The 15,703-nt window shown below is 38.0% G+C and overlaps 1 protein-coding gene across 7 annotated transcripts in view; it reads left to right on the top strand.

Moving 5' to 3' along the window:
* LOC131144184 (putative disease resistance protein At4g10780) overlaps nt 1-15,703 on the top strand; it is a 114,458-nt gene that overhangs the window by 86,900 nt on the left and 11,855 nt on the right. For 3 of the 7 annotated variants that reach the window (XM_058092691.1, XM_058092674.1, XM_058092650.1), the window contains exons 1-2: nt 14,179-14,428; nt 14,580-14,629. The exons of 1 other annotated variant lie outside the window; for it this stretch is intronic. The gene's annotated coding sequence lies outside the window, so the exon portion shown is untranslated. Of the gene's footprint in view, nt 1-14,178; nt 14,479-14,579; nt 14,656-15,703 lie in introns of those variants that run through there. 3 more of the 7 variants (XM_058092667.1, XM_058092658.1, XM_058092700.1) reach the window with 3 other exon arrangements.

Genomic DNA, 15,703 nt, shown 5'->3' with positions numbered 1-15,703 from the left:
TCCGCTTCACCTCATTTCTCTTCTGTATTACTGGGCTTTGACTCCATTCCGGGTGAAGTGGGATCTTTGTGGGTCACTAAATCCGTGTTTAAACTTGGCATGTCTGGTATGACCCATGCAAACACAATCTCGGTATTCCTTAGTAAATTCAATCATTGTTGTCTTTTTCTCAACCCGTAGTAAGTGGCCCCGATCGCCACTTTGCTGGGTCTTCCTCGGTTCCAAATTAATCATGACGGTGGGATCGCTCCGGTTCAGGTTGGTTTTTTCATCGGACTTTACACTTCTTTTGCGAAGTTTCATCAGGGACAAGTTAATTTCGATCTTCAATTCAACTTCGGTTTTCATGGATTAATTCAAAGTTAATGTCAATTACTTGGCGAAGGGAGTCTGGCGTTGTTTTTCTTTATGGACTTCCCTGTATGAAATTCAACAACAATTTTGATAGTTTGTTTCCAACAATCCATCAATGACAAGGAATTCATGATTCATTTTCCATAATGACTTCCTCCCTCCCCCTTCCTCCGATTTTTTAGTGGTCTGGGGAACAACATAAAACTCAAAACTTATATCCATTATTACTTCGAAGAATTTCACACTATCTTTCCTTACGATAATAGGAGTATTTCAAACAAGGATATATAAATTAACAAAGACCACTCCCATTTCTGAAGCTGTACTCCTGGTTGAGAGGACGGATCCCACTCGGTAAGTTGCAGCCATCGGACTGGGGGGACCTCACAGCAACAGAATTAGCTTGAACAGACATTTAATTCGCCCTACTCGTTACTTCTGCATTGCGAGGTTGGAGTGTGACTCTCGTTTACGAAAGTCCGTCTTGTGGACAGGACGTTACAGTCCTTGCCTAGGTATACCTTGGTTCACACCGGTTATCTCTTTCCACCCCTCCGCTCTTCTTCTCCTGTTCAGCTTTCGGTCCGCTGGGCTGCCGCCTGCGGAAGTACCCAAACCATTCTCGGTCGGCCTATCGGTCTTTCCTTCCGGAAGTATTGAAACGGCTGTCGGATCCCCGTAGGTGGGTTGTCGATGCCCGCTTCCCTGGGTGGGAACCACCTGGCTGAGCATGGCGAACGCCCTCATATGCACCGCATGGGTCGTCATCTAAGGCGGTGGGAGTGGAGATCCTTCGGCAGATGTCGGGGACGTGAGTGTCAGAGCGAAGGGCTTGGACGAGCCTCTAAATGCCTCTTCGTGACTTCCACGATAAGGATTAGGAAGTGGGCGTTTGTTATTCATAACATGGTTTCGCCTATTTACAAACCAATGTCCCATCCACTACAATGGGTGTACAACCTTGGGTGCAAAAGAAGACAAACTAGGTCCGATTCGCTTGGATTCATTCCACATCCATCGACTCCCCAATAAGCAGCTATAAGATGGGGTTAATGGCCTAACTTGAATGAAATTTCGCAGGTGACCGGTGCCAAGTTACACAGAATTTCACAATAGATCCCACCAAAAAGACTTCCTCCCATTCCCCGCGGATGCCCGTCGAAAGCCCGCACAGTGAATTGTTTTGCCCTTATGTAGGAACGAGCTCAACAAGCCTTTTTGTGTAGGATCGTCATGGGCATGACATTCAAAGATGACCATTACAATCACACTCGTGCATCATGTGATACTCACATTTAAGCGGAACGGCAACGCTAAATATGGCCCCTGTCCTGCCCGAGACCTCCCTCATCACGAATGTCATGTAGTTGTAACCGTAAGACACCAATCACGTGGTTAAATTATCGATGCGACTGTCTTGGGAATATAGGCCTTATTAAACAGCCTTTAATAGTCTTCCGAGCTCAACAACGCGAAAACAAAAATCTGGATGGGCTGGCATCTTCTCTTTCCTTTCAACTTGTCAAGTGATGTTTGTATTCACTATGTTTTAATGTAATCCTTCAGAATTCTTTCGGCTATTCCTGCTTTGAACTGGCTTCCTAGGTTCCTAATTCGTTTCTTGGCTGGTTGCCCTTTGCTCCAAGACCTCGCGCGTGAAAAACCCGTCCACTATCTAACTTGATCCCCTCTTACTTCTCTGCAGCATTGCTAGTGTCGCCTTCAGTGCGTACTTCACAATTGTACCTCCTGGCCGCCCCTCCTGTTTCAACTTACGGTACCGAAAGGGCGAGGCGACTGATATCCCTGACTTTTAAAAGCCCGTAATCTGGGGCCTTCTGGACAATCCGTGTGGGGTGTTAGTCCTTTCCCATTTTTGGGGATAATGAGCTTAGTTGTTGGAATTAGGGATTGGTACATACATTCCCACGATGAGCTGAAACTTCATTCGTTTTCTGAATGCGGCTAACTTCCACTTGTTTGCTGTCAATCAAGTTACTTAGAAAAATTCGAAAGTCTCTCACATTGTTATACTGATCTTTTCATAGTATTTTGGCATGCGCATGGGGCGCCTTTAGGGCAAATAGCCTTCAGTCCTGCTAGGCCTACCATTGTCAGTTCACTATACACCCAGTCTAGCGTCATTTGCTCCCATCTTCTTTCAGATTTTTCCCCATCTTGTTCTTCGATCATTCCAACATTGTCCTTTCCATGGTCAGGCAAAGGATTTTCTTTAATACCAACCGGCTTCCCATCGAATGACAACCAACCCGCATCCCTTAAATCTTGCACCTTGTGTTTGAAGGCCCAACACTGGTCAATAGGGTGCCCTAGAGAATTGGCATGGTACGTGCATCGGACCTCAGGATTATACCAGTGCGGGGGAGGATTGGTGAGAGGAATCCCGAGGATGGTAGATATCATCCTTTGTTCTAGAAGTTTTGGGAATAAGTCTGCGTATGACATGGGAATCGGTTCCAATCTCCGAAAACTCTTGAGTGTATTCCTCGTGTGTGTCTGCTGGCTCGAGCGAGTCGTTATGTTCGGCTGGGCTGGCACAAGCGCGGGGGCTACAAACTGGGGCCTGGGGCCCATATGTAGTGTTTGGTTTACTACTGGTTCCATGTAGAAATTTCCCCTAGATTGTTGACTTCGGCTTCTCTCCCTTAGGCTCCTGATAGACCCCTGTATCATTTGGGTCTCTTCTTCCCTTTTACCTTTGACCCACTTCTTACTTGGGCCGTTATCGGTAGTGCCAGTCTTTATTCGTCCAGCTTTGACGTCGACTTCCACTCTGGCCCCTGCCGCCACAATGTCCATGAAGTTATAAGGGGTGGACCCTACTAGATGTGAACGGTAGGGATCTTTTAACGTCCCTACGAACATCGATATTGCCTCACGGTCGCTGACCGGAGGGTCCACTTGAGTGGCCGCATCTCTCTAACAGTGTGCATACTCCCTGAAAGTTTCTGTTGGCTTTTTTTCCATTTCAGAAAGAAACATCCTGTCTGGAGCCATTTCCAAGATATGACGATATTGCGCTTCGAAGGCATCGGCCAAGTCACCCCACGTACAGATTTGGGCCTTATTCTGCTGGACATACCATCTAGCCGCTGTCCCGGTAAGACTGCTTTGGAAGCAATGCATCATCAACTTCTCATTATCGGTATAGGCGGCCATCGACTGACCATACATCCGGAGGTGGGTCTGAGGGCATGTGGTCCCATCAAACTTCTCGAAGTCTGGCATCTTAAACTTTGGAGGAAGGACTACATTAGGCACTAGGCAGTAATCTGAGGGTTTGGCGATACTGGCGGTCCGAGTCCCCTTTATGGCCCTTAGCCGTTCTTCCAGCTCGTCACAACGGTATTCCGTCACGGTTTTGCTTGTCCCTACACCCGCAACTGCTGATGAGGGTATCCCCATTCCTGTCACTATCAGGATAAAAGGTGGCGCGCCATGCAGCGGTTTCTCCGAGGTAAATGGGGGCGGACCAGAAGATTGCCCATGAATTGGCGTAAAATCGAGAGGGTGAATAGGGTCATTTTCTTCTTCATGATCCTGATCTTGGGCTGTCTTTCCTTTATTCAGCAGTAGGTCCAATATCTTCTTCAGTTGATTGTTCAGCTCTTCCTGCCCCTGCTCGATCCCCAGAACACGGCTCTCTAACTATTCTGCCATGGCCTTAGCTTTTCTACGGGTGTTGTATGGGTGCGTACTTGCCTCAATCTTGTTGGATCTCAGTCACGTCCGACTTGTTTCCACCTCCCTGTTCATGAAAACCCGAATCCTTCAGAACAAATGCATGTAATGGATGTTTATGAGTATGTATGAAAAAGGTGCAATCATGCAGTCCTATGTGCTTTAGCCAAGGTTCTGAAAAATCCTTATCATTTCTTTCAAATTTTCATACAATTTTTAGTGAGAAACACAGAAAATTTCCAACTAGTCTACACAGGTGTCAAATCCTGATTTCCTGGTCCGCTCCTAACGAGCCAGCTTGAATCTTCTGGGGTTGGTTCTGACTTTGTGAGAGCCGCACTTTCCACCTTCTGTTTCAGTGCTTTGTACTGGGCTTCCCAATAGTTGCCCTTGTTTACACAAGGCTCCATCTTTTCAAGTACTTTGTTGAAATAGTATCTCTGTTTTTCATACTGCTTCTCTAGGTCTCGTATGTACTGAGATTTTTCCTCAATTTCTGCTTTTAACTCCCTCAATTGTTGGACTTTTTGATCAAGCATCTTTTGAAGTCTCTGCTTCGCTTTTCTCAAAACTGCCGATGCTTTCTTTGACGGTGAGCCCTGAATCTTCGGTCGCTTGCTTGGTTCAAGTTGAGGATCTACTGGACCCCGTTTTGGAAACTGTTCTCTGGAGGTCATTCTTTTAGACGGACACATAGTTTCTCTCGACCGTTTCTCGTCTGTCAGAGTTTTTCCCTTGCACAGGAACCTCACCCTGTTACGTTTCCATAGTTCATAACTCTGCTGGACTCCCGAGTTCTGACCGGTTGCTTCGACTATGTACACATGCCTCCATGATACAAAAAATTCCCGAATCTTCCTTTGGCTATCATCATCCTCATATGTGAACCAAGCGTTTGCCAGTCCATGGGTCGTGGGTACAAACTGTATTGCGCCTACTTGCCTTCGGAGTAAGGAAGGTTTCCACATCTATATATCACTTTGGGATGGTCGATCCACGATGCCTGCCATACAATCCCCTTGCTGACTAGATTCTGTAGCCTGTCTTTCCATTCGGTCCTGCTGGCGTGTTCTTCCCAACGAGCTACTTCGAACTCTGCTAAAGGTATTCTGATTGTTGAGAAAGAAGCGTGAAAGAATCCCTGGATGCATGGCAAATGGCTCATCATCCACACATAAAGCAATGGCACACAGCAGGTCAAACGAGCATGTCTCCTCATCCGGCATCTGTTAAGAGATCGGAATGTTTCAGCAAGAATACCGTAGACTGGGTTCACCCCTTCCTTTACTTGTGCTATGAAGGCAATGGTGGCATGATCGATGATTCCCAATTCCTTCGGGAAGATAAGTAGGCCGTAGATGGCTAATGCTAGCAGATGCAGTTGGACTTCTTCCTTTCCTTCCTTCTTCATCAACTCTTTCAGGTGTTCCCAAGTGACCTTTGAGTCTCTCAGATTCTAGACCTTAACTTCGGTGACCCTGAACAAATCCTTGATGACAGATATTATAGCAGGCGCGTACGTTCTGTAGGGTGTCGGTAGTTTAGCCAGATGTAATAGTGAAGTGTATTCTTCTATGGTGGGAGCAAGGTCTACCCCATCCAAAGTAAAGCAGCAATACGACGGATTCTAGAATTCCGTCAATGCTTCAATCATGTGGGAGTCTACGAAAACATGCAACAGAAAACCGATGTGTTCGTACGTCTGAGAAAAAGTCAATCGTCCCTGAGGCGTCCACCCCTTCCAAATGTCTCTCAGCTCCTTTAAGGAATTGGATCGAGCGTTGATGTCAACCCTGTCTGGTATCTCAAGCACCGATTCCTTACTTGTGCTGTCACCCCTCTTCTTTTGTTGACTTTCGGAGTACAATTGCACCACTGATTCAGTTTCATGATGGACTACTGTGCTCTCCATGAGTCGGATTTTAAACAGAACCTTGGCCAAGCTGATGAGAATGCCTATTATGAAATGCATCATGCAACATGTTTTAAATCTCAAGTTATAATCATATAAGGTTATAAGGAGAAGGATGAAGCCTCTGTCCCAACCCCAAGGTAATTATGTACATAAGGTCCTCCGAGGCTCTACCCTAGGCAAGAGATTATGGACAATCATGTGTGGTTAAGCTCTAAGCCTTATTGAAAAAGGTCCACAGATCGAAACTTCATCCTCCCTCACATAGGTACGGAAAAAGCTCGCACTGAGCGGAGTGGTTCGCGGGTCCCCATAGGCCATGCCACATGGGAACTAGCACTATTACACTCCTTTCTAATCCTAACTGGGAAAGCCCGGGTGTAGAGCTGTGAGAATGTGTGAGTTTAACCATTTCAACCGACACCTCCTACCCCACATCCACCCATTATTCAGATCACATGCTTAACAAAATAGCAAGGGAAACAAAACATCATGCTTATCCAAGGTACTGCTAATCACATGCTTAGCAAAAATAGACAGAACCAAACACATGCTTATTCACGAATCAAAGCAAGCAAAACATTCACAATTATTCATGTATATGCAACCAAATTTGTACAAAAATGAAAGGGAGTAAAAAAGGCTTATTTAGATTTGAGATCGGGATAATTCTTAATTAATCACTGGCTCAACTCTCAATGTCCCCAGCGGAGTCGCCAAGCTATCGCGACATCCCGAACCTGGCCCAGAGAACCAATCTCTGGTTTTAAAAATGGGTTCGACTTGCGAACTAGGAAAAATGAATGTGTATTTTGAAAATGTGAATTTTTGTGGAAAATGATGTGTAGTGGAGTCGCCACTAACCTTTTGAAGTGTGATTAGAACACTTGATTGCTACCCCGTTAGGGGTAGAATCGGTCTGTGTCACCAAAGTCGGGCTCGGGAGTATGGTTACGCAAGGAGAAGGTATTAGCACCCCCTACACGCCTGTTCTTATGAACGGTACCAGATTAATAAAGAGTTTTTCCGAAATAAATGTAATAAGCCTTTAAAGATTACTCCCTTTCAAAAGTAAAAAAAAAATGAAAATACTATATAGGTATTCCCTCAGAACCGGGGCAATCCAATACCCCAAAGAATTAATGCTCTTGGTCGCGATCATCGGGAAGGAAAATCGAAAATAGGATACAAAATACGCTCACGAGGATTTTGAAATCTATAGGATTTTTTTTTAAGTATCAAAAATACTAGTTCGGGAGGTTTTTGAAATTTGTTAGGGATTGGAATGATTTTTTCTTGTTCCTAAAAAGATATTTTTGTGATTTTTCCTAAGTGTGAAAATGATTTTTGTGATTTTTCCTGAACTTTCAAAATAACACAAATGAAATCAATTGAAACCAAAATATGAAAATACTTTTGGAATTTTTGAAAATTTCATGATTTTTGTGAATTTTATGGATACAACAATAATATACAAGCGAAATGGAGAAAACTGGGGTGAACCAGTTCGGGAATGGTGAGCCGGTCAAACGTTGACCAGTTTTGGGGAAAAACCAGTTTAAGGTCTTGGTCGAGACCAATGATTTTTCGGGATTTTCCAATGTCTTTCTGAATACAACAGAATTTTAGACAACAATCATGAAAGTCATGGTTTTAAAGATATGACTTTAGAATGTATTTTAAAAAATCTTGAATGTAGGGAAACAAATCTAACCTTTGCCAAACATGTTGGAAACTTTCTTGGATTTTCTTCAAAAATTTTCAAATGTAAATAAGTTTTAAAGCTTTATAAAATTTTGAATTTTCTTTGAAAATTTTTCTGAATTTTTGTGTCTTTTATGAAATTTTTGTTTTTGTTTTTGTTTTTATGGGTTAAAAGGAAGCTATTTAAAGTAAAAAAAAAAGTGAAATAAAATCAAATAAACCAACAGAGGCCGATTAGGAAAAGGGGGGCGGAGATGTAACATAAGAAGAGAAAGCTCATTGGTTTTACCTATCGTCTTTTTCTCCTCCGGTCTTCCTCTCCTGTCTGTGAATCCGCAGGGGTTAGTCTACAGCGCCTTCCCGATGGTTGTTCTTCAGCTCCGACTCGAGGCACTAGGGAGTACCTTCTTCAAATGGAGTGACCCGGCACCGGCAGAAAATGGGATCAATCGATCGCTTGATCTTCTTTCGCTTTCCTCTGCTCCAGTCTTCTTTTCCTGTTGGTGAATCTACTAGGGCCGCTCTACAACGTCTTTCCAAGAGTTTTTCTTGAGTTCTGATTCGAGGCACTACGGGGTGCCTTCTTCAAATGGGGTGACTCAGCGCTGATAGGAAACGGGATTAGTCGATCTCTTGATCTTCACTCAAAAAAAAAACTAATTTCGCAAACTTATAATAGAAAACTTTAATATTTGAAATCTTCTCCTTACCACAACTAAGAGCTCTCCTCCTTGTGCTTAGAATGAGAGGGCTATTTATAGGCTTAGCTTGGGGCAAGGATGGGAAAGAAGACATAACAGAGTGATGATGTGGGGAACCAAGTATGGAGGGAAGAATGATGAAGGGAAATTAGCATAGGAAGAATGATAAAAGGAGAAAACACGACATGTGGTGAGTGATGATGGGGGGAACAAAGTATGGGATGAAGAATGATGAGGAGAATATAGTATGGGAAGAATGATAAAGGGAGGAAACATGACATGTGGTGAGTGATGATGGAGGGAGAAAGTATGAGATGAAGAATTATGAAGGGAATATAGTATGAGAAGAATGATAAAGGGAGGAAATATGACATATGGTGAGTGATGATGGGGGGACAAAGTATGGTATGAATAATGATGAAGGGAATATAGTATGAGAAGAATGATGAAGGGAGGAAACATGACATATGGTGAGTGATGATGGGGGAACAAAGTATGGGATGAAGAATGGTGAAGGGAATATAGTATGGGAAGAATGATAAAGGGGGGAAACATGACATATGGTGAGTGATGATGGGGGAACAAAGTATGGGATGAAGAATGATGAAGGGAATATAGTATGGGAAGAATAATAAAGAGAGGAAACATGACATGTGGTAAATGATGATGGGGGGACAAAGTATGCTTGCATTTGAAAAATTAAAATAAATAATAATAATAATAATAATAATAATAATAATAATAATAATAATAATAATAATAATAACAATAATATGAGGGTTCTAGAAGCTGTGCGGAGCCCATTGGAGATGTGTGGGGCCCACGCGCCTATGTGGGGTCCGCAAGCCGTTTGAGGGTTACAGGAATTCGAGCTAGCAAGACACCGAATATGTGGATCTGAGCTAGCGTACTAGGGGGTAACATGCATCGGATGTAGAAATCCGAGCTAGCGTACTAGGGGGTAACGTGCATCGGATGTAGAAATCCGAGCTAGCGTACTAGGGGGTAACGTGCATCGGATGTAGGAATCCGAGCTAGTGTACCAAGAGATGTGGGGCCCACAGCACATGTGGGGCCCAATGGAGATATGTGGGGTCCGCAAGCAATGTGGGGCCCACGAGCCGTTTAAGGGTTATAAGAACCTGAGCCAGCAGATACAAACATGCCAAAGGAGGTAACGTGCATCGGATGTAGGAATCCAAGCTAGCGTACCAGATAGGGTAACATGCATCGGATGTAGGAATCCGAACTAGCGTACCAGATGGGGTAACATGTATCGGATGTAGCAATCCGAGTTAGTGTACCAGGAGATGTGGGGCCCACAACACATATGGGGCCCAATGGAGATATGTGGGGCCCACAAGCAATGTGGGGCCTACAAAGATGTGTGGGGTCCACAAGCGGTGTGGGACCTACAAGGATGTGCGTGGTTCATGAACACCATGGGACCTACAAGAATGTGTGGGGTCCACAACAAGTGTGGGACCTACAAGCATGTGTGGGGTCCACAACCAATGTGGGAAGGTTTTGACATGAGGCCTCCTCGGAAAGGTCTGGTTAAAATTGGGGTGTCTACAACAAATATATGTCTCAACTATTAAAATATAAATTTTTAAAATTTTAAAATACACAAACATATTTTAAATTGTATTATATTAATTTTTTTATTCTACAATGTTTTTTCTATTCCCGCTCATACACTTACTACTCCAGATCTCTGGTACGCTTCTCATGATGATCTAAAATGTAAAATAAGGATTGTGGTGAGATGACGCTCAGTAAATAAATAAGATTATTATTAGCGTGTCGTCAAAATGAGCTTTCATAATTTCATAAAATAATATTTAATACTATAACTTCAAAAAATGCTTTTAAAATAAATGTAAATTTAAAAATTTTTACATAAAAACTTTTGTCATCAATTACAACAGTAAAATTTTATAATCATATACTATAACTATTAAATTAAACTTTTAACTTAAAAAAAAACTATAATTATAATTTTTAATTATATACATATATATATTTTTCCTTATACGTTTCCTTTAGATCATCATTTAGGCACAATAATGACCATATTCATATAAACTTATACTTTATCTTCAAATCATCAATAATTTTGTACATGTAATTAAATATGTATATACATATACTGTAAAAATCACTCTTATGCCTATTAATCGTAAGTCATATTTATCTCCATGATTAGGTTGTACGGTCCAAAAACTGAACTTAACTGACTGACCGGTCAAACTAAATTAACGTATATCATCACTAAGTGAGATTTTTCTTACTAAACCCTGGTCCGATCCAGGTGTGCACTTAGGAGAAATCAATTATCATATAAAATCACTTTGTAAAAAGTGTGGGTATACTCTGATCCGTTTAAATTTTAAGCGGTATCGAATATTCGTAATTTTTTATATTGTCTGAGCTATAAGGGGTTTTAAAAATGTTTTTATTATATAATTTCTATAATTAAAATAATAGAATGAAAATCTCATTTTTATTCATATTTTCGTAAAATACGCAACATAAAAAAAATCAACTCATGTAATCTTTACTCATATTTTCGTGAAATATGTAACATATAAATAAACTCATGTCACACAATTTTCATGTTAAAAATATTTTTTTGAATAGAAATTAATGATGTAAAATACCCGTAACTCAAAAATAAATGCAAGTATATTAAAGATAAAAATATGCATAAAATTAAACTTAGGAGAATTTTATGAAATTAACTAATATAATCGAAATTTACTTACAAATAAATTCGGGTATGAATTTTAAATAAAAATCTAACATAATCAAATTTACTTATAAATAAATTCGAATATAAATTTTAAATAAAAATCTAACATAATCAAATTTACTTACCTTTTCTTTTACCTTTTACTATGAATACAGTGACTATTTCTAAGAAATAAGATCGGAAAGAATGAGTGAGTGAGAATTTATTCAAAAATTCTCTTTCCACCACTAGTTCTTTCAGGCACTAATCATTCTCTTCTTTTGAAAATTTTTATGAAAAATGAAGATTGAGAACTTCCTATTTATAGGAAAATTTTGAGGAAGAAAATAGAATTTGTAAAAGTGTAAAGATATGGGTGAAATTATATTTTTTTTTAAATTAAAGAATGGGTATGAGATGAGTTAGGCATAGGTTAGATATGAGACAGGGATAGAGGTCATGTGGGAGTCCTTACCATCACTCCCATTTAATTAATTCTTAATTAATTACTTAATTAATTAATTAATTAGTTTTTTTAATTTTTTTAAAATTATTATTATTATTATTATTAAGTTATGCTTTATTTTTTTAAAAAAAATTAAGTTCAAATTTTGAAAACTCATGTGGGTCTCACAGGGTCTTGTGAGCCCCACTCAACTTTGAGACTCAAAGTGGTTCCTACGTAATTTTATTAGTTCTCATACGATTTTATGAGTTTACATAATTTCAGGACTCATGTGAACCCCACACGACTTCAGGACTCATATGGGCCCCACATAGGAAACATTTATTATTTTACCATTATTTCTACAAATTATGTCTGTCAAAACATTATTTTATATATATGTACTTACTTACGTGTACAAACAATATTTATCCTGTTTATCTTATGAAATTTCATTTTAACCAGGTCGACTTCTAGGGAGTGACTGAGTCGCAATGGTCTCTAAGCACTCGCTAAGATAAGGTCTTATTTAGGCATCAAACGTGGAATCAATGATCCTATAGAAAAACACTTCTGTATTGATATTAATTTAATGACCATTTTTATTATTTTATTATTATTATTATTATTATTATTATTATGCTTTAATCGTATATATATTTTTGGGTCATCACGTGTTTGATTTTAACTATTTATTGTAATTTCAAAATCAATTATACGTTCAAACTGAACATTTAAATCAATTATTATTCATAATTAACAATTAATTTTATTTTGATAAAAATTAAGACATATTTTCATTTTTAAAATGTGGGATGATAATGTTTGGTAAATAGTTGAAAATGACTAAATTTAAGACGTACTAAAGCTTCTCTAATATTTAGAAATTTTGATTTATTTTAGGCTAAAATAAAGATGGTATGTTTTCTAAAATATGTGGAAACAAAAGTTAAAATAACAAATTTAATGCCATGTCCACAAGCAATTCTCATTATGTATACATATATTTTAATAGTGGATGAATATTTTGAATAAAACTTTTTGTACCTTGTATTCTAATGTGAAATATTTAAAATTGCAAAAATACTTAGCACATAATAATTCACTTAGATTGTATTAACTGGGTTGCGGAATATTTATTCTAAGAATAAAATGATAATAGTATAAAAGTTTATATATGTACAAAAAATAAAATATTGTAATTATAAAACAAGTAATATTGTAAAGGTTTCTATTATTCTATCATGAAATAGAATATGATAAAACCGATATTCCAATGGTGAAATTTGAGAATAATACTTTATTATTTATTTTAAGTTGTGGACTTGCATAATTTTATGTTGACAACACCTTTTGTTCAATTTCAAAGTATAAAATCCATGTATTATGATCATTTTGTACCCAACAAACAGATATTTTGTAGATTATTTTATGTCATAATTTTGTTTGTGGTGAATAAAATAACAAATATGGCAATATCTCAATCTGCTTATATAGTTACTAACCTATAAGTCTATTCATTATGAGCACAATCATGCTCATAAGATCCATTTATATCATTTAAATATCATAATGTTGAAGTACTTGCCAATTTTTATAATTTTTTTTTGTAGAAAATAATAATATGAACAAAATTGAAGGCTTTAATATAATGTTTTGTGATTAAAATTTAAAAATATTTCTAAAATTTTGTAATTTGTTCCATTAAATATTGAGGATTAATATATAAAGTTTTTGATTAACTTACTGAGTTTTTTTTTTTAATTAAAAATACATATGTTTTTAATGTTTATGTTGCGTTTACTCGCAAGTTCTTAATTGAATTTACTCTCTTAATGTTTAGGAAACTTATTTGTGGGTTGGGTTGGATTTGGTTGAACACAAATTTTTAACCAAACCAACTCACACTCAATTGTAAGTTATATTGTATTTGAAGAAATGTGTAGTGCACTAAAAAGGTACATAGGTTGGTAAGATTCAATTATTTGTATTTGAGAGAGATATTGGATTTGGATTCATGTGAGTTTGGATAGAATATAATATTAAATTTTATTTAAATTCATAAAAGAATAGACCAAAAATTCAAAATTTATGTAGATTTGTGGGTTTTGCTATTTTTTTTTATTACAATTTTTTCAGATAATATTTCATTTTTGAGACTTTATCCTGATTAGCGAGATCTAAGGGGAGGACGCTGATCCGCAGATTTAGTGCTACATCAAGGGGTCCGAAGGACTTGTTGGTGGTTGGAATTCTTATGTAATAAAAAAAAATCGATGTCTTTTAGATCTTGTACAAAATTTAGAAAATAATTAATAGGGAAGTAAAAGAAATATGAAAATTTTATTTCTTTATTTATTTTACCATGTTTGGCTATCAAAAAAAGTGAAAAACAAAATGAAATATATATTAAATCAATGGAAAGAAAATTTAATTATGCATATGATTGATATTTAATTTTATTAATTTTTAAGCATATAATATCAAGTTTTTAAAAAAAAATTATTTCTTGAAATAAAATCTTTATTTAAACAGGAATTTTAGGTTTTGTAAAAAAACGCAAAAATTTTTTAAGGTTCTAAAAATTCAATTCATACTTATTATTGTCCAGTAGTCATTGTCATGCATTTGACATGAAATTCAAATATAAGACCTTATCAAGAAGTCGGTGCTCACAAAGTGTGAGAGGCTCTTTCGACGCGCGCGCATCAGACCAGAGCTCTTTTCTCCTCTCTTGTTTGATTTTAGCATCGCTCTGTAATTTGAAATTAGCGATTCATTTTTAACTTAGATCTCATCCCTCACTGGCTTTAATTACTGCTTGCACTCAACAAGGGGCTCTGCCTACTCCCATCTTCTCGCTCGCTGATACATTGGTAATTCCTCTTGTATCGAGTTTTATATAAGCCCTACCTCAATTTCAGTTGTATGTCTGTATGATTAATTTGATCTATGCTGATTATTTTTACCTTTACATCCTCTTTTCAAATCAATTGACAATTTTCTTGCTTTGTTGTGCAAATTCAGCAAAGGTGCTCGACCTTCTTCTATCTGGCTGCCTCCTTGATACCTTGCTGGTAATTAGTTTCTCCTCTTTCGAGTTGTAAGCCCTAGTCAGCTTAATTCATTCCTGATATGTCTCTGTGTATTTTATTATTACTAATTTGATCCTGGCTGATCAATTCATTCCCACCTCTTGATCTACTTATCAAATAAATACCCTCGCTTAATTTACCCAAGTCTTCATGTGCACTTAGTTTAATATCATGCTTAATTCATTTTTTCTTAATTTTTTTAAAAATATGTTATCCAAATTGTGTGGACCTGCAGTATATTGAAATCAAATGCTCATGAGTCTAACAAAGTATATGTCGATTCTGTTCAAATAACAGATATTCAGATATAAACGTGAATAAAAAAGAACTCTTAAACTTCCAATTAAGATTGCCATGGTGGCTCCTCCTCCATCTCTCCTTTTCCCCGATGGAAGAGTTGCTTCTCATTGATGTTGGATCATGAATATTACTGACCCCTGCCTCACCAATCCAAGACAAGCTAGTGTCATGTTTGGTTTCAAAGATTAAAATTTCACCATGACCATATAAACATAAGTTATCTAGATTATTATTATTAACATGACCATATAAACATAAGGAATGGAGTTTGATAAGACTCTATACTTCTTTATAAACTGTGTGATTGTTGTCAACAGCTTTACCAGGCTTAGAATTTGGTGTATCAGAACCTGTATCGGTGGATTTAGTGTCAAGAGAGAGTTTGATCAGGCTAGCTTCTTTGCTGTCTGTTCAAAACATGTTACAGATCCAGTTTCTGATTTAGCCTTTGAAGTTTCTTTGAAATGAGTCACGGTCAAGGGCTCTTGCTAGGTTGAACATCAACAGAGGGAGTTTTAGGAGTGATCTGGAGGGATCTTGAGGGCACATCTCTAGAAATATCTCTCCTTCATTTCCAGTAGTTTTCAAAGGATCAATAGTTCTCAAAGGAATTTTTTTTTAATTTTTTTTTGTTTATTTGACAAGCATTGATAGTGATCTCTCAGCCTCTTGGTATCAGGTAGCAATGGATGTCCTAGAGTTGTGCTGAAGGGTTAGTCAAATGCATGAGCCTTGACAAAAGCATGCAAACTCTCA

The sequence above is a fragment of the Malania oleifera genome, chromosome 1, assembly GCF_029873635.1.
Source record: "Malania oleifera isolate guangnan ecotype guangnan chromosome 1, ASM2987363v1, whole genome shotgun sequence".
Classification (NCBI taxonomy): domain Eukaryota; kingdom Viridiplantae; phylum Streptophyta; class Magnoliopsida; order Santalales; family Ximeniaceae; genus Malania; species Malania oleifera.
This window is presented reverse-complemented; position numbering and strand designations above follow the sequence as displayed.